We start from the raw sequence: 27,491 nt of genomic DNA, 5'->3' as shown, positions 1-27,491 counted from the left end.
AAGGCTGGTGCTATACCAGCCAAAAAAGCATCAACTCGATTTTGTATTTCTCTTTTTTTTCAGCTTATTTTATGCCAAAATGTAAGTCATGAACTGGCTTCATGCAGATTCTTGAGGTTTAACCTCACGCTGAAATTTTCGTTTCGGTGGTGGTTTCATAAACGTGTTCTTATTTGAAGTGACGGACGAATGAGCTGAGGACGTCTGGGAATGCCGAGTGCGCTCTATAAAATTCTCTGTTTCACTATCCTGGGTTTTAATGATCCATTCTTCATCTGCATTGTCTTCTTGTGTAGACTCTTTTTCGTTTTCAACAATAGACTGCTCCTCTTGGGAATCTGTATTTGATTCTTGTTTATGCTCATTATTGTCTTGCGTGTAAGGACATTGGAAAGTGTTTCTCATTCTATCACGTAAGGTAGCAGGAATTTTGGAAAATCTTCATACTTATACACTCCTGGAAATTGAAATAAGAACACCGTGAATTCATTGTCCCAGGAAGGGGAAACTTTATTGACACATTCCTGGGGTCAGATACATCACATGATAACACTGACAGAACCACAGGCACATAGACACAGGCAACAGAGCATGCACAATGTCGGCATTAGTACAGTGTATATCCACTTTTCGCAGCAATGCAGGCTGCTATTCTCCCATGGAGACGATCGTAGAGATGCTGGATGTAGTCCTGTGGAACGGCTTGCCATGCCATTTCCACCTGGCGCCTCAGTTGGACCAGCGTTCGTGCTTGACGGGCAGACCGCGTGAGACGACGCTTCATCCAGTCCAAAACATGCTCAATGGGGGACAGATCCGGAGATCTTGCTGGCCAGCGTAGTTGACTTACACCTTCTAGAGCACGTTGGGTGGCACGAGATACATGCAGACGTGCATTGTCCTGTTGGAACAGCAAGTTCCCTTGCCGGTCTAGGAATGGTAGAACGATGGGTTCGATGACGGTTTGGATGTACCGTGCACTATTCAGTGTCCCCTCGACGATCACCAGAGGTGTACGGCCAGTGTAGGAGATCGCCTCCCACACCATGATGCCGGGTGTTGGAACTGTGTGCCTCGGTCGTATGCAGTCCTGATTTTGGCGCTCACCTGCACGGCGCCAAACACGCATACGACCATCATTGGCACCGAGGCAGAAGCGACTCTCATCGCTGAAGACGACACGTCTCCATTCGTCCCTCCATTCACGCCTGTCGCGACACCACTGGAGGCGGGCTGCACGATGTTGGGGCGTGAGCGGAAGACGGCCTAACGGTGTGCGGGACCGTAGCCCAGCTTCATGGAGACGGTTGCGAATGGTCCTCGCCGATACCCCAGGAGCAACAGTGTCCCTAATTTGCTGGGAAGTGGCGGTGTGGTCCCCTACGGCACTGCGTAGGATCCTACGGTCTTGGCGTGCATCCGTGCGTCGCTGCGGTCCGATCCCAGGTCGACGGGCACGTGCACCTTCCGCCGACCACTGGCGCCAACATCGATGTACTGTGGAGACCTCACGCCCCACGTGTTGAGCAATTCGGCTGTACGTCCACCCGGCCTCCCGCATGCCCACTATACGCCCTCGCTCAAAGTCCGTCAACTGCACCTTCGGTTCACGCCCACGCTGTCGCGGCATGCCACCAGTGTTAAAGACTGCGACGGAGCTTCGTATGCCACGGCAAACTGGCTGACACTGACGGCGGCGGTGCACAAATGCTGCGCAGCTAGCGCCATTCGAGGCCAACACCGCGGTTCCTGGTGTGTCCGCTGTGCCGTGCGTGTGATCATTGCTTGTACAGCCCTTTTGCAGTTTCCGGAGCAAGTATGGTGGGTCTGACACACCGGTGTCAATGTGTTCTTTTTTCCATTTCCAGGAGTGTATTTATGTTGATGAACAGCAGCTTGTCCTGAAACAGTTTCACTTTTCTGCATGGTCTTCCTTAGTTGGTCACAAACACAGGGCCATTTTCTTTTCTTTTTTTTTGCATTCCTCTATTTCACCTGTAGCAAAAATATTTTAAATCGCGTACTTATATTACAAGGTTTAAAATTCTGCAAATATTTTATAGATTATACAGTATTTCTCATCTTATACAGTTCAATTTTTTTCCAGGTTCCTTGCTACAGGAGATTCCTTTAAAACTATTCCTTCAGCTACAGTCTGGGAAAATCCACAGTTGCAGCCATCGTCCATGACACCTCTAGAGCAGTTGTCGATTTATTGTTAGAAGAGGTGATGTCTGTGCCGAATGAAGAAAAATGGAATGCTATAGCTGAGGAGTTTTGGACAAAATGGCAATTTCCAAACTTCATTGGATCTTTAGATGGAAAGCACGTAACAATAAAGGCTCCAAAGAACTCAGTAAGTCTCTATTGGAATTACAAATAAACATATTCCATTGTGCTTCTTGCTCTGGTTGCCCCATGTTATAATTTTATTGCGATAGACGTGGGGGACCGATGACCATAGCAGTCTGGTCCCTTTAATCCCCCAAACTAACCAACCAATAGACGTGGGAGCGCATGGAAAAAATTCTGATGGAGGCATTCTAGTAAATTCAAACCTCGAAAAGTCATTGGAAAACAATATGCTTAGCATCCCAAAGAGTAAGACTTTACCCGGAACTGATGTTGAACTTCCAATGGTTTGTAGGCGATGAAGCTTTTCCTCTCAAAGCAAACTTGATGCGACCATATCCTGGCAGGAACTTAACAAACGACAAGGTTATATTTAACTACCGTTTGAATTGGGCAAGAACAATATCCGAAAATGCATTCGGTATATTGCAAGAGAAGTTTGGAATATTTAGAAGAATCCTTCAGTGAGATCCTAATAATCTTACAATGATTGTGATGGCTGCGTGTGTACTGTGTACAACTTTATTCGAAAAAATGGAAGGTTATAGGGTGCCCGAACAGGGGATGGATCAAAAGGAAACTGCTGAGGGATCCGGAAGGTGGTCAAATCTTCGAAACCTACCTCGAATTCTCCACAAGGGACTGAGGAATGGCAAGAAAATGTCGCCTTGGCGATATAATGATGACATAAACCAAACATCGGTTTGTAAAATAAAAAGTAAATAAATAAATATTATAAACCAAACATCGGTTTGTAAAATAAAAAGTAAATAAATATCTTTCGGGTATTAAAACTTGTATAGTTTTTATCTTACGTTTGGCTTGTAGATCTGTTTCAATTATCTTCCAAACTCTGTCTTTGTACTCGATACTCCTGAAGTTTTCACTTCCCTTATCGTAAAGAACAGGAAATTTACGAACTTGTTCTATTAGGCGTTCCACATCCGTGTTTTGTACACAGAACATTGTTGCGCAGCTGCACAGCTCACAAGACAATTCTACCGTCAGGCCGCGTCCGTCACGTGAAAAATTAAACAAGGCGAATCGCGCCCGGAACGCTGACGTTCCCCGTGCACGGCCCGGTCAAGTGGGGCCCTCTGCGCTACATTTGTTTTAGTGTCTAGTGTTTCGTTGTCCGGGTGACGGCCGATACTCGGACATGTTTCGGCACGGATACGGTCTGGACATGTGTGTCCCGACCTTGAAGCCAGCTGGCTGAGGACGGAGCGTCATCTACATCTACATTTATACTCCGCAAGCCACCCAACGGTGTGTGGCGGAGGGCACTTTACGTCGCATTGTCATTACCTCCCCTTCCTGTTCCAGTCGCGTATGGTTCGCGGGACGAACGAATGTCTCAAAGCCTCCGTGCACGCTCTAATCTCTCTAATTTTACAGTCGTGATGTCCTCGGGAGGTATAAGTATGGGGAAGCAGTATATTAGATACCTCATCCAGAAACGCACCCTCTCGAAACCTGGACAGCAAGCTACACCGCGATATAGAGCCCCTCTCTTTCAGAGTCTGCCACTTGAGTTTGCTAAACATCTCCGTAACGCTATCACGGTTACCAAATAACCCTGTGACGAAACGCGACGCTCTTCTTTGGATCTTCTCTATCTTCTCCGTCAACCCGATCTGGTACGGATCCCACACTGATGAGCAATACTCGAGTATAGGTCGAACGAGTCTTTTGTAAACCACCTCCTTTGTTGATGGACTACATTTTCTAAGGACTCTCCCAATGAATCTCAACCTGGTACCCGTCTTACAAACAATTAATTTTATAGGATCATTCCACTTCAAATCGTTCCGCACGCACACTCCCAGATATTTTACAGAAGTAACTGCTACCAGTGTTTGTTAGGCTATCATATAATCGTACAATAAAGGATCCCTCTTTCTATGTATTCGCAATACATTACATTTGTCTATGTTAAGGGTCAGTTGCCACTCCCTGCACCAAGTATGTATCTGCTGCAGACCTTCCTGCATTTCGCTGCAATTTTCCAATGCTGCAACTTCTCTCTATACTACAGCATCATCCGCCAAAAGACGCACGGAACTTCCGATACTATCTACTAGGTCATTTATATATATTGTGAAAAGCAATGGTCCCATAACACTCCCCTGTGGCACGCCAGAGGCTACTTTAACGTCTGTAGACGTCTCTCCATTGATAACAACATGCTGTGTTCTGTTTGCTAAAAACTCTTCAATCCAGCCACACACCTGGTCTGATATTCCGTAGGCTCTTACTTTGTTTATCAGGCGACAGTGCGGAACTGTATAGAACGCCTTCCGGAAGTCAAGGAAAATAGCATCTACCTGGGAGCCTGTATCTAATATTTTCTGGGTCTCGTGAACAAATAAAGCGAGTTGGGTCTCACACGATCGCTGTTTGCGGAATCCATGCTGATTCCTACAGAGTAGATTCTGGGTTTCCAATAACGACATGATACTCGAGCAAAAAACATGTTCTAAAATTCTGCAACAGATCGACGTCAGAGATATAGGTCTATAGTTTTGCGCATCTGCTCGACGACCCTTCTTGAAGACTGGGACTACCTGTGCTCTTTTCCAATCATTTGGAACCTTCCGTTCCTCTAGAGACTTGCGGTACACGGCTGTTAGAAGGGGGGGGGGGGGGGGGAGTTCTTTCACGTACTCTGTGTAGAATCGATTTGGTATCCCGTCAGGTTCAGTGGTCTTTCCTCTGTTGAGTGATTCCAGGTGCTTCTCTATTCCTTGGACACTTATTTCGATGTCAGCCATTTTTTTCGTTTGTGCGAGGATTTAGAGAAGGAACTGAAGTGCGGTCTTCCTCTGTGAAACAGCTTTGGAAAAAGGCGTTTAGTATTTCACACGGGACGTGAAGCCGGACGTGGACAAAGAGCCGGACCGAGTTTTGTCACGTCGCAACTCGGAATTTAACGTAGCAGAGCACTCCCGGTTGTGAAGGGCAGGATGTGATGCGTCAGAAGGTCGTTTCACGGAAAGGAAATGGCCATCGAGATGGAAGATCACTTGGTAAGTCACAAACGCTATTAGGAAAAAGGACTCTCATAGTACTAGGTATGGAAAATTTGTTAAAAATCGAAATTGACAGCAGTGACGTCTGGAGTAAACCTAAACAAGGGAAGACCACTGTAAGATGCCACGGTCGCAGGTTCGAATCCTGCCTCGGGCATGGTTGTGTGTGATGTTAGGTTTAAGTAGTTCTAAGTTGTAGGGGACTGATGACATAGATGTTAAGTCCCATAGTGCTCAGAGCCATTTGAACCATTTGATTCACTGCAAGACTATTGTCTATTGTCAAACCACAATTTAAGAAAGATATTTACGTTTTATTAATAGGATTAAGTAGGAATAATTAATATTTCTCATTTCGGAAATAACTGTGGTAGCAGGGAATGTCTGCAACAAAGTATTGTTGGCAGGACAGACCGCACGTTGATATAATTTTAAAAAGGGCGGGAGAGACCGCGTATGGATACATTTTGCAATGGTAGCAGGGATCGTTTGCACTAGAAAGCATTGCTGGCGGGAGAGACCGCACTTTAGCGTTCGTAGGAAGTTAGTAGTAAGCGAGATGTGAAGCGAGTCGGTAGCAGGTCTGAAGCGAGAGGTTGAGAGGAGCGGTGTGCCTGCCAGCCACCAGCTGTGATTTACAAGAGATTATAAACGGATGGCCGGCCAGAGTGGCTGAGCAATTCTAGGCGCTACAGTGTGGAACCGCGACACCGCTATGGTCGCAGGTTCGAATCCTGCCTTGGGCATGGATGTGTGTGATGTCCTTAGGTTAGTTAGGTTTAAGCAGTTCTGAGTTCTAGGGGACTGATCACCTCAGAAGTTAAGTCCCATAGTGCTCAGAGCCATTTGATCCATCCATTTATTTGTAGTGTCAATTAAGCTTAAGACGGTGTCAGACCTTGGCATCTGTTAACCTTATTTTGGATACTACCGCTCAGGTGCAATATTGCCGGGTCTATCCCGGATTTGTCATTATTGAGAGCTTTTGTATACTGTATTTTTATTAGTAGTTTTGGCAAGTGCCTTTCTTCCTCCTTCGTGTAAACTGATTTTGGCAAGAATGCTAGGTGGCCTCTGTTATTACCTATGTAAGTTTGCCCGCCGCTGTAGTCGTAACATGTTTTGACCGGCAAGCGGCCCATGTTGGCGAGAGGTTGAATGTGTTTTGCGCTGTTGATATTGGGCCTTGCCGTACATATATTTAGTCACGTGCGTGTTGTTGTGTTAAGGATTTTAGGGCATTTTTAACTGAGATACCTGTTGAAAACTTTATCACTCTTTTAAAGAAGGTGTAGAAAGGAGTAACTTCAGCTGAAAATTTAATTTTAAATTATACATTTGCGCTTCACATAAAAAAATTTAACTATATTAGGTGAAAGTATGTAGTTTAATCCACAACGATTATTTGTTAATGTATCAATTGTAAACAGTTTTGAAGTTTCTCTGTTTACCTGTGGTATATAAAATGTTTATTACCTCATATTGTAAGCAGCTTGATTTGTTTGTGTCACTGTAATTTGTAAGCCACGGCGTAATTTATCACAATTAATTGATTGCTTTGGGGAAATAAACCTTGAATTGTATGTCCCCTTCTCATTAACCGAATCCCACCCATATCGTCCGCTCACAGCGAATGCTTTGAAAAGACAAGCGACTCATATTGTCTTCACTGGTCTGTTGTAATAAGTGTCGGCTGTTGTGTAAGAGCACTAGACCACATAAAGAGCCGAACTTTTGACACCTTGCGGATTTGTTGTTCTTTTTTTCTTTCAATGCTGTTAAAATTAATGTGGGTGCGGTAATCCGAAATAAGCTACTCTAAATCTACTGCACTGTGCAACATTGTTCCTCTACACTTAGTCAAATTTGGCATCAGCACACTTCCAGCTGTGCACGTTTTAAGGAGCTTCTGCGCATGCGCAACTGGTCTGAAGTAATTGCCTTACAGGCAAAATACATACAGATTTGATAAACAACGTGCACGGTTCACGGTGTGCACTCAACTACAAGTTTACATCAGTCGGACCTGGTGGTAGCATAATGCAGCGGACTTTTATTTCCGTTCGCTTGGCACAAATCCCACTAGACGCTAGCACACTCCACAGATATGCCAATTCACTCACAGTATAGTAAAATTAGATTGGACGTCAGTATATGTTATAGTTACACTCATACAAAAACCTGTTGTTGTTGTTGTGGTCTTCAGTTCTGAGACTGGTTTGATGCCACACTATCCTGTGCAAGCTTCTTCATCTCCCAGAACCTAATGCACCCTACATCCTTCTGAATCTGCTTAGTGTAGTCATCTCTAGGTCTCCCTCTACGACTTTTATCCTCCACGCTACCCTCCAGTACTAAATTGGTGATCCCTTGATGCCTCAGAACATGTCCTACCAACCGATCCCTTCTTCTAGTCAAGTTGTGCCCCAAACTCCTCATCTCCGCAATTCTATTCAGTGCTTCATCATTAGTTATGTGATCTACCCATCTAATCTTCAGCATTCTTCTGTAGCAGCACATTTCGAAAGCTTATATTCTCTTCTTGTCTAAACTATTTATTGTCCATGTTTCACTTCCCTACATGGTTACACTCCATACAAATACTTTCAGGAACGACTTCCTGACACGAAATCAATACTCGATGTTAACAAATTCCTCTTCTTCAGAAACGTTTTCCTTGCCATTGCCAGTCTACATTTTATATCCCCTCTACTTCGATTATCATCAGTTATTTTGCTCTCCAAATAGCAAAACTCCTTTACTACTTTAAGTGTCTCATTCTCTAATCTAATTCCCTCAGCATCACCCGACTCAATTCGACTACATTCCATTATCCTCGTTTTGCTTTTGTTGATGTTTATCTTATACACTCCTTTCAAGACACTGTCCATTCCGTTCAACGGCTCTTCCAAGTCCTTTGCTGTCTCTGACAGAATTACAATGTCATCGGCGAACCTTCTCCATGGATTTTAATACCTACTCCGAACTTTTCTTTCGTTTCCTTTACTGCTTTGCTCAATATATAGATTGAATAGCATTGGGGAGAGGCTACAACCCTGTCTCACTCCCTTCCCAACCACTGCTTCCCTTTCGTGTCCCTCGACTCTTATAACTGCCATCTGATTTCTGTATAAACTGTAAATAGCCTTTCGCTCCCTGTATTTTACCCCTGCTACTTTAAATTTTCTAACCTACCTGCCCGACTAAAGGATCTGACATTCCACGCTTTGACCCGTAGAACGCCAGTTACACCTATTTTATGGACTTCTGAATGACATGCAGTATATTAAGTTCTGCATTTTGCCATGCAGTAATCCATTTGAGGCACTGAAAACCATGAAACACATCACTGCCGATTGTGAGACCGCAGCAGTTATTGATGTTACTGACATTTGTTGACCTTATGGTGGGTCAGCTTTACCTGTACTGTAGGCCCACTCTGCACGTATATCTGAGCATTCACAAAAAGCTGTCTCACTGGTTTCTGTGAGATTCATTTAAATGTGGCGTCTAAGACGGTGTGCTTTTGGCTCTGAGCACTTAATTTGTGTCTAGTCAGGTGACCTTGTTGGTAGGTCGTACTACCTGAAAATAATAATTTCCGCAAAGGGCAGTTTGTGTTTGGAGCTGGTTGTTTACTGTGCAGGAATTGGCTTTCCTGTGCAGAGATGTTTGGGTGCAACGTAAGAATGCCCTACTTTCAGCCCGGTTGTTAAGTAATACATGTGTTAGGGATCTTCTAGATTTGTCTAAAAAAATTAAAAAAAAAAGAAAACTGCTTATACAAAAATGCGAAATGGAGAATAGTGAAAACCTAAAACATACATAAACTGTACTTAATTATGTACATAATACAAAATTCCACAATACAGTTCTTTCTTTTTTCAGACAACTTGTGCATATTATTATTATTATTGTTATTGATGGCAGCTGAAGTTTTTATAAAAAAAAAGCGTTAACTGTTATGCAGCAGATGCTAATAATTTCACACTCTTATATGTATCTGACCAACGGCGTTGCCTCAGTGGTAACACCGGTTCTCGCCTGATCACCGTAGTTAAGCACTGTTGGGCTGGGGTAGCACTTGGATGGGTGACCATCGGGTCTGCCGAGCGCTGTTGGCAAGCGGGGTGCACTCAGCCCTGGTGAGGCAAACTGAGGAGCTACTTGACTGAGAAGTAGCGGCTCCGGCCTCGTAAACTGACACACGGCCGGGAGAGCGGTGTGCTGACCGCATGTCGCTCCATGTCCACATCGCGCGACGCCTGTGGGCTGAGGATGACACGGCGGCCGGTCGGTTCCTTTGGGACTTCATGGCTGTCGGGCAGAGTTTAGTTTAGTTTAATATGTATCTGAAATTAAAAATTTGTGAACACTCACAATGGATTCTTACTAGCCGCCACTGGTTGTAAGTCACAGAGGCACACTGAAACGGTCGATGCGTTCCCGGCAGAAAGCGGTGATGTCAGCAATCGGGGACACCTCAGGCCAGCGTGTAAAGCGATGGATGGCTGTTAGGCAGTAGGTCTATCCTTCTGATGGTGGGGGCTGTCCTATGAGGTCTAGGTGGACATGTTCAAATCTATGATTAGGAGGAAGAAATGTGCCAAGAAGTGACCTGACGTGCTCGCTAACTTTATTTCGTTGACAGGCTACACACTGTCGGACATATTGCTCGCAAGATTTGTCCATGTGTGGCCAGACAAATGCTCGCTTCACGATGCAGGTAGCTGCTCGTACTCCAGGGTGCGACATGTTATGGTTGGATGGGTGAGTTGCAGCACGGGACCAAACAGAGGGGTCATCAGTTCCCACAGATTAGGCAAGGAAGCCGTCCACGCCCTTTCGTAGCAGCCATCCTGGCATTTTCCTGAAACAGTTTAGGGAAATCACAGAAAACCTAAAACAAGTTGGCCGGACGCGGGTTTGAACCTTCGTCCTCCCGAATGCGAGGCCCGTGTCCTAGCCACTGGGTTTGGAACGCGGATTTGCTGCAAACTTCGTACACTCTTAGTACTCCATTAGGACAACAAATTGTGTAAGTAGTAGCGCATACTTCTCAACCGTTATTGAGGAAATCGTAAGATAATTTCGGCCGCCCAATATATATACCTGTGAGTGGTCATTTTTACCATGACTGGTTAGCGTTCAAGCCCCGTAACAATTCGGTCGGTGGATCGAGTCCCGTTCGTCAGGTTTATTTAAATTTTCAACACAGTCTTTTCCTTTACTATTTATATTACAATTGATGAAATGGGAAAAATACGTGTAATAGGATGAACATTTATTAAATTTACAATGTTATTTGGCAGTCTACAAATTTTTATTGTCACAAATAATATAATATACATAACTATCGACTAGTAAACGACAAAACGCGTAAAGTGATACTTGAAATGTATGCTTGTCCGTGACTTGAGAAATCTGTTATACCTGGAAGGAGCCCGTAGCGAATTATTACCTCCACGTTTATGAGCGGCACAGACGGCTTTCGAAAGATCTATAGTTCATCGTCGTTTTCGACATTACAAGTTGAAGGATGGTATTTTTCGTACAAACATTAAGTTACACGGCACCAGCTGCATTGAATAAATGCTTGTTTCTGCACACGCAAGGTCTTTTGACGTTTTCCGTGGGGAAACAAAGCTCGTTAACATTTTCAAAAACCTCTCTTTCAGACGATGATCTGGAAGGAAAACCATGCATAATGCAGCATTTCCTACAATATCTGCGCTGCTAATTTGTCATGCAGTATGGACTGTATTTTAATAGCGTCTACACGGGAAGCAATTTCTAGTTCTCTTTTGATTAAATACGAACAATATTCAAGACACGGACAAGTATACATTTTCAGTATCACTTTATGCGTTTGGTCGGTTACTAGTCGATAGTTATGTATATTATATTATATTATTTGTAGTAATAAAAATTTGTAGACTGCCAAATGACATTGCAAATTTAATAAAAGTTCATCGGATTACACGTATTTTTTCCCATTACATCAATGGTAATATAAATACACTCCTGGAAATTGAACTAAGAACACCGTGAATTCATTGTCCCAGGAAGGGGAAACTTTATTGACACATTCCTGGGGTCAGATACATCACATGATCACACTGACAGAACCACAGGCACATAGACACAGGCAACAGAGCATGCACAATGTCGGCACTAGTACAGTGTATATCCACCTTTCGTAGCAATGCAGGCTGCTATTCTCCCATGGAGACGATCGTAGAGATGCTGGATGTAGTCCTGTGGAACGGCTTGCCATGCCATTTCCACCTGGCGCCTCAGTTGGACCAGCGTTCGTGCTGGACATGCAGACCGCGTGAGACGACGCTTCATCCAGTCCCAAACATGCTCAATGGGGGACAGATCCGGAGATCTTGCTGGCCAGGGTAGTTGACTTACACCTTCTAGAGCACGTTGGGTGTCACGGGATACATGCGGACGTGCATTGTCCTGTTGGAACAGCAAGTTCCCTTGCCGGTCTAGCAATGGTAGAACGATGGGTTCGATGACGGTTTGGATGTACCGTGCACTATTCAGTGTCCCCTCGACGATCACCAGAGGTGTACGGCCAGTGTAGGAGATCGCTCCCCACACCATGATGCCGGGTGTTGGCCCTGTGTGCCTCGGTCGTATGCAGTCCTGATTGTGACGCTCACCTGTACGGCGCCAAACACGCATACGACCATCATTGGCACCAAGGCAGAAGCGACTCTCATCGCTGAAGACGACACGTCTCCATTCGTCCCTCCATTCACGCCTGTCGCGACACCACTGGAGGCGGGCTGCACGATGTTGGGGCGTGAGCGGAAGACGGCCTAACGGTGTGCGGGACCGTAGCCCAGCTTCATAGAGACGGTTGCGAATGGTCCTCGCCGATACCCCAGGAGCAACAGTGTCCCTAATTTGCTGGGAAGTGGCGGTGCGGTCCCCTACGGCACTGCGTAGGATCCTACGGTCTTGGCGTGCATCCGTGCGTTGTTGCGGTCCGGTCCCAAGTCGACGGGCACGTGCACCTTCCGCCGACCACTGGCGACAACATCGATGTACTGTGGAGACCTCACGCCCCACGTGTTGAGCAATTCGGCGGTACGTCCACCCGGCCTCCCGCATGCCCACTATACGCCCTCGCTCAAAGTCCGTCAACTGCACATACGGTTCACGTCCACGCTGTCGCGGCATGCTACCAGTGTTAAAGACTGCGATGGAGCTCCGTATGCCACGGCAAACTGGCTGACAGTTACGGCGGCGGTGCACAAATGCTGCGCAGCTAGCGCCATTCGACGGCCAACACCGCGGTTCCTGGTGTGTCCGCTGTGCCGTGCGTGTGGTCATTGTTTGTACAGCCCTCTCGCAGTGTCCGGAGCAAGTATGGTGGGTCTGACACACCGGTGTCAATGTGTTCTTTTTTCCATTTCCAGGAGTGTATTTTCTCCTTTCATCAATTCAATATTTTTTCTGTTACCCAAGGGTTTCTACTAGCCCTCGTCATTTTACCTATTTGATCCTCTGCTGCCTTCACTATTTCATCCATCAAAGTTACCCATTTTTCTTCTACTGTATCTCTTTCCCCCATTCCTGTCAATTGTTCCCTTATGCTCTCCCTGAAACTCTGTTCAATTTCTGTTTCTTTCAGTTTATCCAGGTCCCATCTCCTTAAATTTCTTCAGTTTTAGTCTTGAGAAGTATGCGCTACTGCTTACACATTTTGTCGTCCTAATGGAGTACTACGAGTATACGAAGTTTGCAGTAAATCCGTGTTCCAAACGTCGTGGCCTTCCCTTGTAAATGTGACGGGGATGCGATGGGGAGTTTCCCTTGTAAGCACGAACTACCATTTATTGAAAATAAAATGAGCGTCCTATGAGCCGATGGCACCAGCTTTGCTTTTTGCCAGACGGTCACCGGGTCGCAGCCCGGAATGCTCCCGCGGTCAGAAAAATGGTAGTGAATCATCTTAAGCCCGCAATAATGTGTAATTAATATATTTTAGAGGAAACACTCTCCTAGTAAATTTGTTTGTACTTTGATTTATCGTGATCTGTTACTGATTTTTAGTGAAGTTAGTTTTTACGTTTAGCTTTATAAAAAAAATAATACAAAAGAGATATGATAAGCAAAATAATGAATTTCGTAAGTTGCCAATTACGTATTATATCTGGTTTTATCGAGCGCCAGGCTCCCTACAAATTACTGTAAATTCAATAGCGTAGTATTACTCAGCTCCAGTTCACTGATCTCAAATTATTACCATCACAGAAAATAGACAAGTTTTAATAAAATTATTTCACTGGATTCCTTCAATTAATCTCACAGAATATCTTTACATAATTTCTTACGCTCCGGCTATCAGATATTGTGTTGTGAAAAAATATTTTTAAACGTACCACGTAATGGCGGCTAATTGTGAACAGTCAGAGATCACTGTTACTTGCTCCACAGCAGCTGGAAACATGCTAAATAATTTTCATTAAATATTCTTTTCATAATGGCTTAGGTGCTTGAAATAACACACGGAGATCACTTTATACTAATATATTCTTACTAGGACACAGTTTACACCATTAAATATTTGCAATTACGTTACGACAGAAACAAATTCTAGCGCAGCACAATAGCTTGCGTACCTTATTCCAGCTAACACCAGAACAAAACAGACTAGACGGTAGAATGAGCGTTGCATTGTGTTTTTATATTCTCACAAAGATAATAATACTTCTTTTAATTACTTACACATTATATTCTATACAATAAAAATAATGTCTTTTCCGCATCTATCGATCTATATTGTATATTTTTACAGTTAGTGTTAATACCTTTCGCAGAAAAAATCGATGTTTGCAGTTCATTTTGAGTCACATACAGTCATTTTTATTCATGTTTCACCTCGATAATGGTGAATATTGCAAAAGGGACACTACAGACCGCATCCACCCGTTTGAGGCAGGTAGCAGTTCTAAACGTTATGGATACTCCAAGTAGGCAAAGGAAAGCGTATGAAGTTAAAATAGAAGATGTAAAAAATTTTCTGGTATATTGTGAGCATGTTTACAAGTTTTATCTTTTATCTTATTGAGATCAGCCGGCACATCGCCAGCAAGTGTGTCCCGCTCAAGGTCACGAGCAAAGCCTGCTTAAGTGAATCAATATTTTTTGACTAAATCATGGGAGGAGTAGGGGAAGGGATGGGTGTGTCTGTTTGTCCTTAGGATAATTTAGGTTAAGAAGTGTGTAAGCTTAGGGACTGATGACCTTAGCAGTTAAGTCCCATAAGATTTCACACACATTTGAACAATTTGAATAGGGGAAGGAGATAATTATATTATTCCAGAATGAGACTTCGACTCTGCAACAGAGTGTGCGCTGATATGAAACTTCCTGGCAGAATAAAACTGTGTGCCGGAGTTTCATATCAGCGCACACTCCGCTGCAGAGTGAAAATCTCATTCTGGAAACATCCCCCAGGCTGTGGCTAAGCCATGTCTCCGCAATATCCTTCTTTTGAGGAGTGCTAGTTCTGCAAGGTTCGCAGGAGAGCTTGTGTAAAGTTTGGAAGGTAGGAGACGAGGTACTCGCAGAAGTAAAGCTGTGAGGACGGGGCGTGAGTCGTACTTGGGCAGCTCAGTTGATAGATCACTAGCCCGCGAAAGGCAAAGGTCCCGAGTTCGAATCTCGGTTTGGCACACAGTTTTAATCTGCCAGGAAGTTTCGGTTATATTATTGTCTATAATACAACATGAAATGTGTCAGATTCGGTCTTGTTAAATGCTTACCTACCTGGTTTCTGGAGGTTTCGGGGCTACACCCGGTCACCCATCCAAGTACTAGCCCAACATTGCTCAACTTCGGTGAGCAAACGGCAACCGGTGTTACCAACGTAGCATGCTCGTTGGCTTATGCCGCAGTACTACCCTTCAAGGGTACAACGTTTTACTCATTATACAGAGCGACCGTCAATATTTTTTAAGCTCTGCAGGCTCCTCCAGTATATTGAGCAAACTGTCACTGGTAGCGGTACAAGGTGCCCTCCGCCATGCACCGTACGGTGCCTTGTCGAACACATACACAGATTAAGATCTAGATATGGATGTAAAGTAATCTAGACATATAAAAAAGTTTTGCATCACCCCAGTTCCCAGAACTCCTGAAGATACACTACTGGCCATTAAACTCGGAACACTAAGAAGAAACGCAGATGATAACCAGTATTCATTGGACAAATATATTATACTAGAACTGACATGTGATTACTTTTTCACGCAATTAGGGTGCATAGAGCCTGAGAAATCAGCACCCAGAACAACCACCTCTAGCCGTAATGACGGCCTTGATACGCCTGGGCATTGAGTCAAACAGAGCTCGGATGGCGTGTACAGGTACAGCTGCCCATGCAGCTTCAACACGATACCATAGTTCATCAAGAGTAGTGACTGGCGTATTGTGACGAGCCAGTTGCTCGGCCACCATTGACCAGACGTTTTCAGTTGGTGAGAGACCTGGAGAATGTGCTGGCCAGGGCAGCAGTCGAACATTTTCTGTATCCAGAAAGGCCCGATAGGACCTCCAACATGCGGCTGTGCATTATCCTGCTGAAATATAGGGTTTCGCAGGGATCGAATGAAGGGTACAGCACCGGGTCGTAACAAGTCTGAAATGTAATGTCCACTGTTCAAAGTGTCGGTAATGCGAACAAGAGCTGACCGAGACGTGTAACCAATGGCACCTCGTACCATCACGCCAGGTGATACGCCAGTATGGCGTTGACAAATTCACGCTTCCAATGTGCGTTCACCGCGATATCGCCAAACACGGATGCGACCATCAAGATGCTGTAAACAGAACCTGTATTCATCCGAAAAAATGACGTTTTGCCATTCGTGCACCCTGGTTCGTCGTCGAGTACACCATCGCAGGCGCTCCTGTCTGCGATGCAGCGTCCAGGGTAACGGCAGCCACGGTCTCCGAGCTGATAGTCCGTGCTGCTGCAAACGACGTCGAACTGTTCGTGCAGATGGTTGTGGTCTTGCAAACGTCCCCATCTGTTGACTCAGGGATCGAGACGTGGCTGCACGATCCGTTACAGCCATGCGCATAAGATGCCTGTCATCTCGACTGCTAGTGATAGGAGGCCGTTGGGATCCAGCACGGAGTTCCGTATTACCCTCCTGAACCCACCAATTCCATATTCTGCCAACAGTCATTGGATCTCGACCAACGCGAGCATATATGTCGCGATACGATAAACGGCAATCGCGAAAGGCTACAGTCTGACCTTCATCAAAGTCGGAAACGTGATGGTACGCATTTCTCCTCCTTACACGAGGCATCACAACAACGTTTCACCAGGCAACGCCGGTCAATGCTGTTTGTGTATGAGAAATCGGGTGGGAACTTTCCTCATGTCAGAACGTTGTAGGTGTCGCCACTGGCGCCAACCTTATGTGAAGGTTCTGTAAAGCTAAGTATATCACAGAATCTTGTTCCTGTAGGTTAAATTTCGCGTCTGTAGCACGTCATCTTCGTGGTGTAGCAATTTTAATGGCCAGTGCTGTAGATGTTGACTGTGGGTATTGTATCACAGACACAGTCCCTGAGTGTTCAGAGATGTCACTAAACCCGTCCAAAGATGTAAACAACCTTGCATGAGCAGCGCGTGATAGGCGGAGGGAGTCCGGCAGCCAGTGAGTTCCAGTCATTCCACCAGGAAAGAGGTACACGGCTCGTGTTGTCTGTAGTTCAACAGTGCATAGACGGTCAATACCGCGGTTCGATCGCGTTCGCACTTTCAGTTTGTGCCAGGAAGGGCTCTCAACAAGGGAAGTATCGAGGCATGTCGGACTGAACGAAGGCGAAACATTGAGGAGATAGAGAGAGACAGGAACTGTGGATGACATGCCAAGCTCACGCCGCCCAAGGGCTACTACTGCAGTGGATGACTGCTACCTACATTATAGCTCGGAGAAGCCCTGACAGCAACGCCACCATCTTGAATAACGCTTTTCGTGCAGCCACAGGACGTCGTGTTACGACTCAAACTGTGGGCAATAGGCTCCATGATGCACACCTTCACTCGCGACGTTCATGGTGATGTCCACCTTTGCAGCCAAGACACACCGTGCAGCGCGGTACAGATGGGCCCAACGACATGCCGAAGGGACCGCTCAGGATTGGCATGACGTTCTCTTCACCGATGAGTGCCGCACATGCCTTCAACCAGACAATCGTCGGAGACGTGTCTGGAGGCAACCCGGTCAGGCTGGACGCCTTAGACACACTGTCCAGCGAGTGCAGCAAGGTAGAGGTTCCCTGCTGTTTTGGGGAGGCATTATGTGAGGCCGACGTACGCCGCTGGTGGTCACGGAAGGCGCCGTAACGGATGTACGACACGTGAATGCCATCCTCTGACCGATAGTACAACCGTATCGGCAGCATTTTGGCGAGGCATTCGTCTTCGTGGACGAAAATTCGCGGCCCCATCGTGCACATCTTGTGAATGACTTGTTTCAGCATAACGACATCACTCGACTAGAATGGAGAGCATGTTCTCAAGACATGGACTGTAATGAGCATGCCTGGGATAGACTGAAAACGGCTGTTTATGGACGATGTGACCCACCAAGCACTCTGAGGGATCTACGCCGAATCGCCATTGAGGACAATCTGGACCAACAGTGCCTTGATGAACATTTGGATAGTATGCCACGACAAATTCAACCATGTATCAATGCAAGAGGACGTGCTACTGGGTATCAGAGGTAGCGGTGTGTACAGCAATCTGGACCACCACCTCTGAAGGTCTCGCTGTATGGTCGTACGACATGCAATGCGAAGTTTCCATGAGCAATAAAAAGAGCGCAAATGATGTTTATGTTGATCGCTTTTCCAGTTTTCTGAACAGGATCCCGAACTCTCGGAACTGAGGTGATGCAACACTTTTTTTGATGTGTGTATATCAAAAGTACAAAACAGGTAACTATCAAACGAAAGAGATAAAATAAGATTTATGTACCTCATGTCTCTGTTAGGGCAGAAAAAGTTTTCAAACTCACCAAACAAGTTGGCATAAAAAAATAGCAATTTTAGAGTCTTGTCCCCTCTCGGATAAATTACTGCGGACGCTCACGATAACAGGCGACCCATGTTTTTCGTAAGCCAGGTCACAGCCGTGACGCGGAAGAAAAATTTCCGTGAGGTAAGAGGATTTGCTGGTGCAGGTCGACTTCAGACGGGCGACAGTTCCGAGGTAAAGGAAGGCAGCAAAGCTGTCTGGCTGGGCGACCCGTCGCGAAACAAAAAGAGAGACCGGAGAAGTCTTTGAGCTCCGAAAAGGGGCAGGTACAGGCTGCCCAGAAAGTCTGCGCTGCCACGCCCGGCGCACATAGTCTGCGTTGCTGTACCGGGTGATCAAAAAGTCAGTATAAATGTGAAAACTGAATAAATCACGGAATATTGTAGATAGAGAGGTACAAACTGACACACATGTTTGGAATGACATGGGGTTTTATTAGAACAAAAAAAAAAAAAAAATACAAAAGTTCAAAAACTGTCCGACAGATGGCGCTTCATCTGATCAGAATAGCAATAATTAGCATAACAATGTAAGACAAAGCAAAGATGATGTTCTTTACAGGAAATGCTCAATATGTCCACCGTCATTCCTCAACAATAGCTGTAGTTGAGGAATAATGTTGTGAAGAGCACTGTAAAGCATGTCCGGAGTTATGGTGCGGCATTGGCGTCAGATGTCTTTCAGCATCCCTAGAAATGTCGGTCGATCATGGTACACTTGCGACTTCAGGTAACCCCAAAGGCAATAATCGCACGGACTGAGGTCTGGGGACCTGGGAGGCCAAGAATGACGAAAGTGGCGGCTGAGCACACGATCATCTCCAAACGACGCGCGCAAGAGATCTTTCACGCGTCTAGCAATATGAGGTGGAGCATTGCGTTTTTTATTTGGTTCTAATAAAACCCCATATCATTCCAAGCATGTGTGCCAATTTTTACCTCTCTATATACATTATTCCGTGGTTTATTAAGTTTTCAAATTTACACTGACTTTTTGATCACCCGGTATATAGATGACGAAATGTGGTGTGAGTTTCCTGCGACAAGTGTTAGATGCGGTACCATTCCCGTGAGAAAGACCGCCTGCATGATGCTACTGCTCTGTGATTGGCTGCTGTGTTCGGAGCAAGGGCGAGTCGAGATGTTAAAGTATAGTTATTATCATTAGTTTTAGTTAAACTACTCATTGCAATGACTTCACTTTTTAATTTAAATATATCTCAACAGCTGAGTATCCATAAGTCATTTTAGAATTATTAGAAACAATTTAAGTCAAAAACAAAAGACTGACGAAATTGCAGACGAAGCTCTTCGGAATCGTTCAAGTCACGCCTTTTCTGGTATGCGCGCGAAGTATTTCGGGCTGTTCGTCACTCTGGATTAGACAGCCGAGAAGAACAGACACGTTGTCTGTCGTAGGATGTGTCTCCAATTTTTATTAAAGTTCCTGTTCGTCACTCTGGGTTAGGCAGTCGAGATGTACAGTCATGTTGTCTGTGGCACGGTGTGTTCGCCAGTATTTACAAGGGAACCTCCCCATCGCACCACTCAGATTTAGTTATAAGTTGGCACAGTGGATAGGCATTGAAAAACTGAACACAGATCAATCGATAAAACAGGAAGAAGTTGTGTGGAACTGTGAAATAAATAAGCAAAATATACAAACTGAGTAGTCCATTCGCAAGATACGCAACATCAAGGATAGTGTGAGCTCAGGAGTGCCATGGTCCCGTGGTTAGCGTGAGCAGCTGCGGAACGTGATGTCCTTGGTTCAAGCCTTCCCTCGAGTGAAAAGTTTACTTTTTTTATTTTTCGCGAATTTATGATCTGTCCGTTCGTTCATTGACCTCTCTGTTCACTGTAATAAGTTTAGTATCTGTGTTTTGAGACAGAACCACAAAACCGTGCGATTAGTAGACGAAAGGACGTACCTTTCTAATGGGAACCGAAAACATTTGATCGCAAGGTCATAGGTCAACCGATTCCTCCGCAGTAAAACACATCTGATATATTCTATACGATACTGGTGACGGCATGTGCGTCACATGACAGGAATATGTTGGCGACACATCTAACTTGTACACATGGCGAATGGGTCAAAAGATTCTTCTACCTTTCCCGATTTAGGTTTTCTTGTGAATGTGATAATTACTCCCAAAAAAGTTATGAAAACGTAGGAGTTTGTCACATAAACTGCAACAAGTGAATGCAACAGGTGCACAATCGCACAGTTTTCCCTGTACTCCGTCAAAACATGTTTTTAACGTTTTCAAATTTTTCCGTGTGTAGACCGACAAATCCTGCATGTCCAAGCAAATCTGAACAGGTCCTGGAGTTTTGGAGAGCGAAGCTGATTATGTGTGAGTGCCTGAACTTCGATAATTGTTTGAAAATAAAAAATTAAACTTTTCACTCCATGGAAGACGTGAACAAAGGACCTCTCGTTCCGCTAACCACAGGACCACGGCGCTCCTGAATTCAGATTATCCTTGATGTTGCCTATCTTGCACATGGACTACTCAGTTTGTATATTTTGCTTATTTTTTTCATAGTTCCACACAACTTCTTCCTGTTTTCTCGATTGATCTGTGTTCAGTTTTTCAAGGCCTATCCATTGCGCCAGCTTATAACTAAATCTGAGGGGAGTGCGATGGGGAGGTTCCCTTGTCAGTATTAAAAGATTCACTCCGGTAGTCAAATGGTTGGTCCAAATGGCTCTGAGCACTATGGGACTTAACTTCTGAGGTCATCAGTCCCCTACAACTTAGAACTACTTATACCTTACTAACCTAAGGACATCACACACATCCATGCCGGAGGCAGGATTCGAACCAGCGACCGTAGCGGTCGCGCGGTTCCAGACTGTAGCGCCTAGAACCACTCGGCCACCCCGGCCGGCTCACTCCGGTAGTCATGAGGCACAGACACGTGCCACAAATAGTGTAAAGATACATTTTCGTAAACGTTGTGTTTGATCATGTACTTTGCTGTATCAGAAGGGGTTGTGTTAAGATCATGCAGTCTTCTCGTGTGGCTATATTAAAATACGCGAGTGGCAACCGAAAGAAGAGATACATTATTTCCGAACAGAGCCTCGCTAAAAGACAGTTTCAGCCTCAAGATACGGAACCTACGACCTGCGTGCTGTTTTCCGCGCTGGAGACATCAACCTGGTGACAGAAGGTTAGGGAACTATCACAGAACATTCGTATTCCACACAGTGCAGTGGAAACAACTAGGCACCTCACGTGTACTGCATGCACAGAACAAATGTGCTCAGTGACACGTCATCTGCAGTAATGCACAGGCTGTAGGGGAAGATGACCGTTATTAACACCAACAATCAATCCATTCTTCCTTTACTGCCGTAATTAGCAGCTAATATTATTCCTGTCATAATTGTTAACACAACACTTCCAAATGAGGCTTACTAAAGACTGAACTTGCGAAGCTGGGACAGGTCGATATGACGGCTGTGGAAAAAATATTGATATATCGGTACATCGATATTATCAACAAGAAGCACCGACATATGCCGAAGCTATTCCTTTTCCCGAAATGTCAATGTATTGGTATCGAAATGGCAATGTCGAGTGCCGATATTTTTATTTTATATTTTTTCGCAGTTTTCGGTAAATATTTGAAATTGTACTAGAAGATACACTACTGGCCATTAAAACTGCTACACCAAGAAGAAATGCAGATGGTAAACGGGTATTCATTGGACAAATATATTATACTAGAACTGACATGTGATTACATTTTCACGAAAGTTGGGTGCATAGATCATAAGAAATTAGAACCCAGAACAACCACCTTTGGCTGTAATAACGGCCTCGATAGGCCTGGGCATTGAGTCAAACAGTGCTTGGATGGTGTGTACAGGTACAGCTGCCCATGCAGCTTTAACACGATACCACAGTTCAACAAGACTAGTATTGTGGCGAGCCAGTTGCTCGGCTACCATTGACCAGACGTTTTCAATTGGTGAAAGACCTGGAGAATGTGCTGGCCAGGGCAGCAGTCGAACATTTTGTATATCCAGAAAGGCCCGTACAGGACCTGCAACATGCGGCCGTGCATTATCTTGCTGAAATACAGGGTTTCGCAGGGATCGAATGAAGGGTAGAGCCACGGGTCGTAACACATCTGAAATGTAGCGTCCACTGTTCAAAGTGCCATCAATGTGAACAAGAGCTGACCGAGACGTGTAACCAATGGCACCCAATACCATCACGCCGGGTCATACGCCAGTATGACGATGACGAATACACGCTTGCAATGTGCGTTCACCGCGATGTCGCCAAACGCGGTTGCGACCATCACGATGCTGTAAACAGAACCGGGACTCATCCGTAAAAATGACGTTTTGCCATTCGTGCACCCTGGTTCGTCGTCGAGTACACCATCACAGGCGCTCGTGTCTGTGATGCAGCGTCAAGGGTAACCGCAGCCACGGTCTCAGAGCTGATAGTCCGTGCTGCTGCAAACGTCGTCGAACTGTTCGTGCAGATGGTTGTTGTCTTGCAAACGTCCCCATCTGTTGACTCAGGGATCGAGACGTGCCTGCACGATCCTTAACAGCCGTGCGGATAAGATGCCTGTCATCTCGACTGCTAGTGATACGAGCCCGTTGGGATCCAGCACGGCGTTCGGTATTACCCTCCTGAACCCACCGATTCCATATTCTGCTAGCAGTCACTGAATATCGACCAACGCGAGTAGCAATGTCGCGATACGATAAACGGCAATCGCGAAAGGCTACAGTCTGACCTTCATCAAAGTCGGAAACGTGAAGGTACGCATTTCTCCTCCTTACACGAGGCATCACAACAACGTTTCACCGGCCAACGCTGGTCAACTGCTGTTTGTGTATGAGAAATCGGTTGGACACTTTCCTTGTGTCAGCACGTTGTAGGTGTCGCCACCGGCGCCCATCTTGTGTGAATGCTCCGAAAAGCTAATCATTTGCATATCACAGCATCTTCTTCCTGTCGACTAAATTTCGCGTTTGTAGCACGTTATCTTCGTGGTGTAGCAATTTTAATGGCCAGTAGTGTAATTTTACTTTCACTCTATGAAGGAGTCCTCCTGCATTTTGAGCTTTTATTACTCGCAGTCTTTTCCTTTGACTGTGTGAAGCAGGCACAAAAGAAGAAGTCCGATCTTCATAGGGGGGTGGCGGTATGCCTGGAAGAACAAGATATCCGATGTGAAGAAATAGCAGAGAAGCTACTTTAAAAAACCATTTTCAGCGCAACTAGTGTGCTATTTCTTCACATTGGCGTTCTCCAAAAACAGTTGCTGAAAATTGTAAACAAAGATGTAAATGAGACGACTGGTCTTTGCGGTGGATGGAGATGTTTGAGGGGAAATGCTGACGTAATCGGCTGTCAGTGCTACCAACACAAACTGCATTGTTTAACTTCAGCGCGTAATTTTGACGTTACAACTGCTAGGTCGCATGCTTTATCAAAAATGAAAAAAAAAAAACAGGGAAGTCGACATGCAGTGTTCCGAACAAATCCGATATGTCACAAAACTGAACGACAGATCCGTCGGACACCTTTTATTGTCCCACTTCCAGGGGGTTGCCATTGTAAGCAAAGTGGTTATCGCCATGCATCGTTTTCCTTTCACTTCTTGTTCTAAGAGGGATAAGCAGGCTGCTAGTTTGTTGATGTACAGAATATCTAATAATAAGTCAATACTTAAATACACATCTCTAAACCGACAATTTATTTACCTGTGCATCGGTATTTTTACGGGCCAATACATCGATATTTTTTCCATGGATACAATGTAGTCGAGTAAAGTCGGGTGATGCTGAGGGAATTAGATTAGGAAATGAGATACTTAAAGTAGTAAAGGAGTTTTGCTATTTGGGAGCATAATAACTGATGGTGGTCGAAGTAAAGACGATATAAAATGTAGACTGGAAATGGCAAGGAAAGAGAAATTTGTTAACATCTAGTATAGATTTAAGTGTCAGGAAGTCATTTCTGAAAGTATTTGTATGGAGTGTAGCCATGTATGGAAGTGAAACATGGACGCTAAATAGTTTGGACAAGAAGAGAATAGAAGCTTTCGAAATGTGGTGCCACAGAAGAATGCTGAAGATTAGATGGGTAGATCACATAACTAATGAGGAGGTATTGAATAGGATTGGGGAGAAGAGAAGTTTGTGGCACAACTTGACCAGAAGAAGGGATCGGTTGGTAGGACATGTTCTGAGGCATCAAGGGATCACCAATTTAGTATTGGAGGGCAGCGTGGAGGGTCAAAATCGTAGAGGGAGACCAAGAGATGACTACACTAAGCAGATTCAGAAGGATGTAGGTTGCAGTAGGTACTGGGAGATGAAGAAGCTTGCACAGGATAGAGTAGCATGTAGAGCTGCATCAAACCAGTCTCAGGGCTGAAGACCACAACAACAACAACACTGAAGAGTCAAAGAAACTGGTACTCTTGCCTAATATCGTGTACAGCCCCTGCGACCACGCGGAAGCAGCAGCACACGACGTGCCATGGACTCCACTGATGTCTTGAAGCAGTGCTGGAGGAAACTGACACCACGAATACTGCAGGGCTGTCCATAAATCCGTAAGAGTACGAGGGAGTGGAGGTCTCTTCTGAACATCACGTTGCAAGGCATCCCATATATGCTGAATAATGTTCATGCCTGGGAACTTGGTGGCTAGCGAAAGTGTTTAAACTCAGAAGAGTGATTCTTGAGGAGTTTTGTAGCAATTCTGGACGTGTGTGGTGTGGCATTGTCCTTCTGGAGTTGCCCAAGTCTGGCGGAAAGCACAATGGACACGAATGGATGCAGGTGATCAGACAGGATGCTTACGTACGTGTCATCTGCCAGAGTCGTATCTAGACGTATCAGTGGTCCCATATCACTCCAACTGCACACGCCCATGTTTCACTTCCATACATGGCTACGCTTCATACACATACTGTCAGAAAAGACTTCCTGACACTTAAATCTATATTCGAAGATACAGAATTTCTCTTCTTCAGACACGCTTTTCTTGCAATTGCCAGTCTACATTTTACACCCTGTCCACTTCTGCCACCATCAATTATTTTTCTTCCCAAATAGCAAAACTCACTTACTAGTTTAAGTGCCTCATTTTCTAATCTAATTCCCTCAGCATCACCCGACTTAATTCGCCTATATTCCATTATCCTCGTTTTGCTTTTGTTGATGTTCATCTTATACCCTCCTTTCAAGACACTGTCCATTCCGTTCAACTGCTCTTCCAAGTCCACTGCTGACTCTGACAGAATTACAATGTCATCGGCAAACCTCAAAGTTTTTATTTCTTCTGCCTGGTCTTTAATTCCTACTCTGTATTTTTCTTTTGTTTCCTTTACTACTTGCTCAATGTACAGATTGAATAACATTGCTGATAGGTTACAACCCTGTCTCACTCCCTTCTTGACCACTGCTTCCCTTTAATTCCCCTCGACTCTTATGACTGCTGTCTGGTTTCAGTACAAGTTATAAAGAGCCTTTCACTCCCTGTACTTTACCACTGCCACCTTTAGAATGTAAAAGAGAGAATTCCATTCAACATTGTCCAATACTTTCTCTAAGACCACAAATGTTGTAAACGTAGGTTTGGCGTTCCTTAACCTGTCTTCTAAGATAAGTCGTAGGGTCAGTATTGCCTCATGACTTCCTATATTTTTTACGAGTCCAAACTAATCTTCCCCAAGGGCGACTTCTACCAGTTTTGCCCATTTCTAAACTTCATATTTTTTAAATTGTCCATACAGATCAGAATTTAAACTGGAGAAAGCACATTTTGGAACTCCTATGACAAAATAACCTAGCCACGTTTGCACTTAAAATCATTGCAAATCTTGGATAAAGACAAATAAGTAAGTTGACATATTTTGTGCATTTTCATTCAGTAATGAATGAAATAAACAATTATCAATGGAACAACAGAATATATAAGGAACTTATGCAATATCACTTAGGTAAACAGAAATGAATAAATGCAGGAGTATGAGGGAACATACAGTAAATGGAATCATTGAGAGTGTGACGGTACTGCGTTTTGAAAATTGAAAAGGCTGAACAAGACACAAATGCAAAAGGAGCAAACAAAGATTGCATTTACTGTATGTTCTCTCATACTCCTGCATTTATTCATTTCTCTTTATCTTATTGGTATTGCGTAAGTTCCTTATATATTCTGTAGTTACACTGATAATTGTTTCTTTTTTTAATTGGTTTGTGTACCACTCTCCATGCTTTATACCTTCTGAAGTAGCCATGCCAAGTGCTAATTTTATTTTATTTAGTTTTATTAGTTTTTTTATTAATAGAACGTGTTGTGTAGGCATGCTGTTCCTATTTTATGTTAAAGTTTTTCCTGTCTACCCCGTTTTTCTTTATTTATTGTTCAAAGTTTTACGTTTGCATTACATTACCATCACACTGTCAAAGATGTATGTTTCTGCTTCGATGTAGACGTGAAACTTCTCTTCAAATGTTGTTTACAAACATTGCAGCTTTGGTGATAAGACTCAGTTAATGTCTGAAGATAGCCTTGTAAGCCGAAAACCGGTTAACACAATGAAAGTCGTACTGTAGAACAAAAGCAAACTAGTGCTTTTCATTTATTATAATGTTGTTCTACCAAGAACCGAGGGAAGATTCAGTTAACAACGCCCAGGAACGTAGATGGGCGGAGTAATTCTGTTGCGGGATAATGCTCGCCCACATGTTGCCTAGGTTGTATACAGTACGCTGTAGAAGTTTCACTGGGTGCCCCTTACACATCCTCCCAATCTCTCCCCATGGGGTTTCCATAGGTTTGGAGTCCTGAAGAAAGACATTAATGACCGTCGATTTGCTTTGGGCAAAGAGGAGCACGGCTGGTTACAATCGTGGTTCGGTACGCAGTTGCAAACATTTTCCCATGAAGGCACTAACCTTCTTGCCCCACAATGAGGGAAACTTATTAACAGTTGTGGCGATTACTTTCGAGACAATAAACTGGA

The 27,491-nt window shown here is 44.5% G+C and overlaps 1 protein-coding gene and 1 pseudogene across 1 annotated transcript in view; one reads left to right on the top strand and one right to left on the bottom strand.

Moving 5' to 3' along the window:
* LOC126295311 (probable cationic amino acid transporter) overlaps positions 1 to 27,491 on the bottom strand; it is a 575,633-nt gene that overhangs the window by 156,905 nt on the left and 391,237 nt on the right. The window lies entirely within an intron of this gene.
* Positions 9,391 to 9,508, top strand: LOC126295565 (5S ribosomal RNA; annotated as a pseudogene).

The sequence above is a fragment of the Schistocerca gregaria genome, chromosome 11 (genome assembly GCF_023897955.1).
Source record: "Schistocerca gregaria isolate iqSchGreg1 chromosome 11, iqSchGreg1.2, whole genome shotgun sequence".
Classification (NCBI taxonomy): Eukaryota; Metazoa; Arthropoda; class Insecta; order Orthoptera; family Acrididae; genus Schistocerca; species Schistocerca gregaria.
This window is presented reverse-complemented; position numbering and strand designations above follow the sequence as displayed.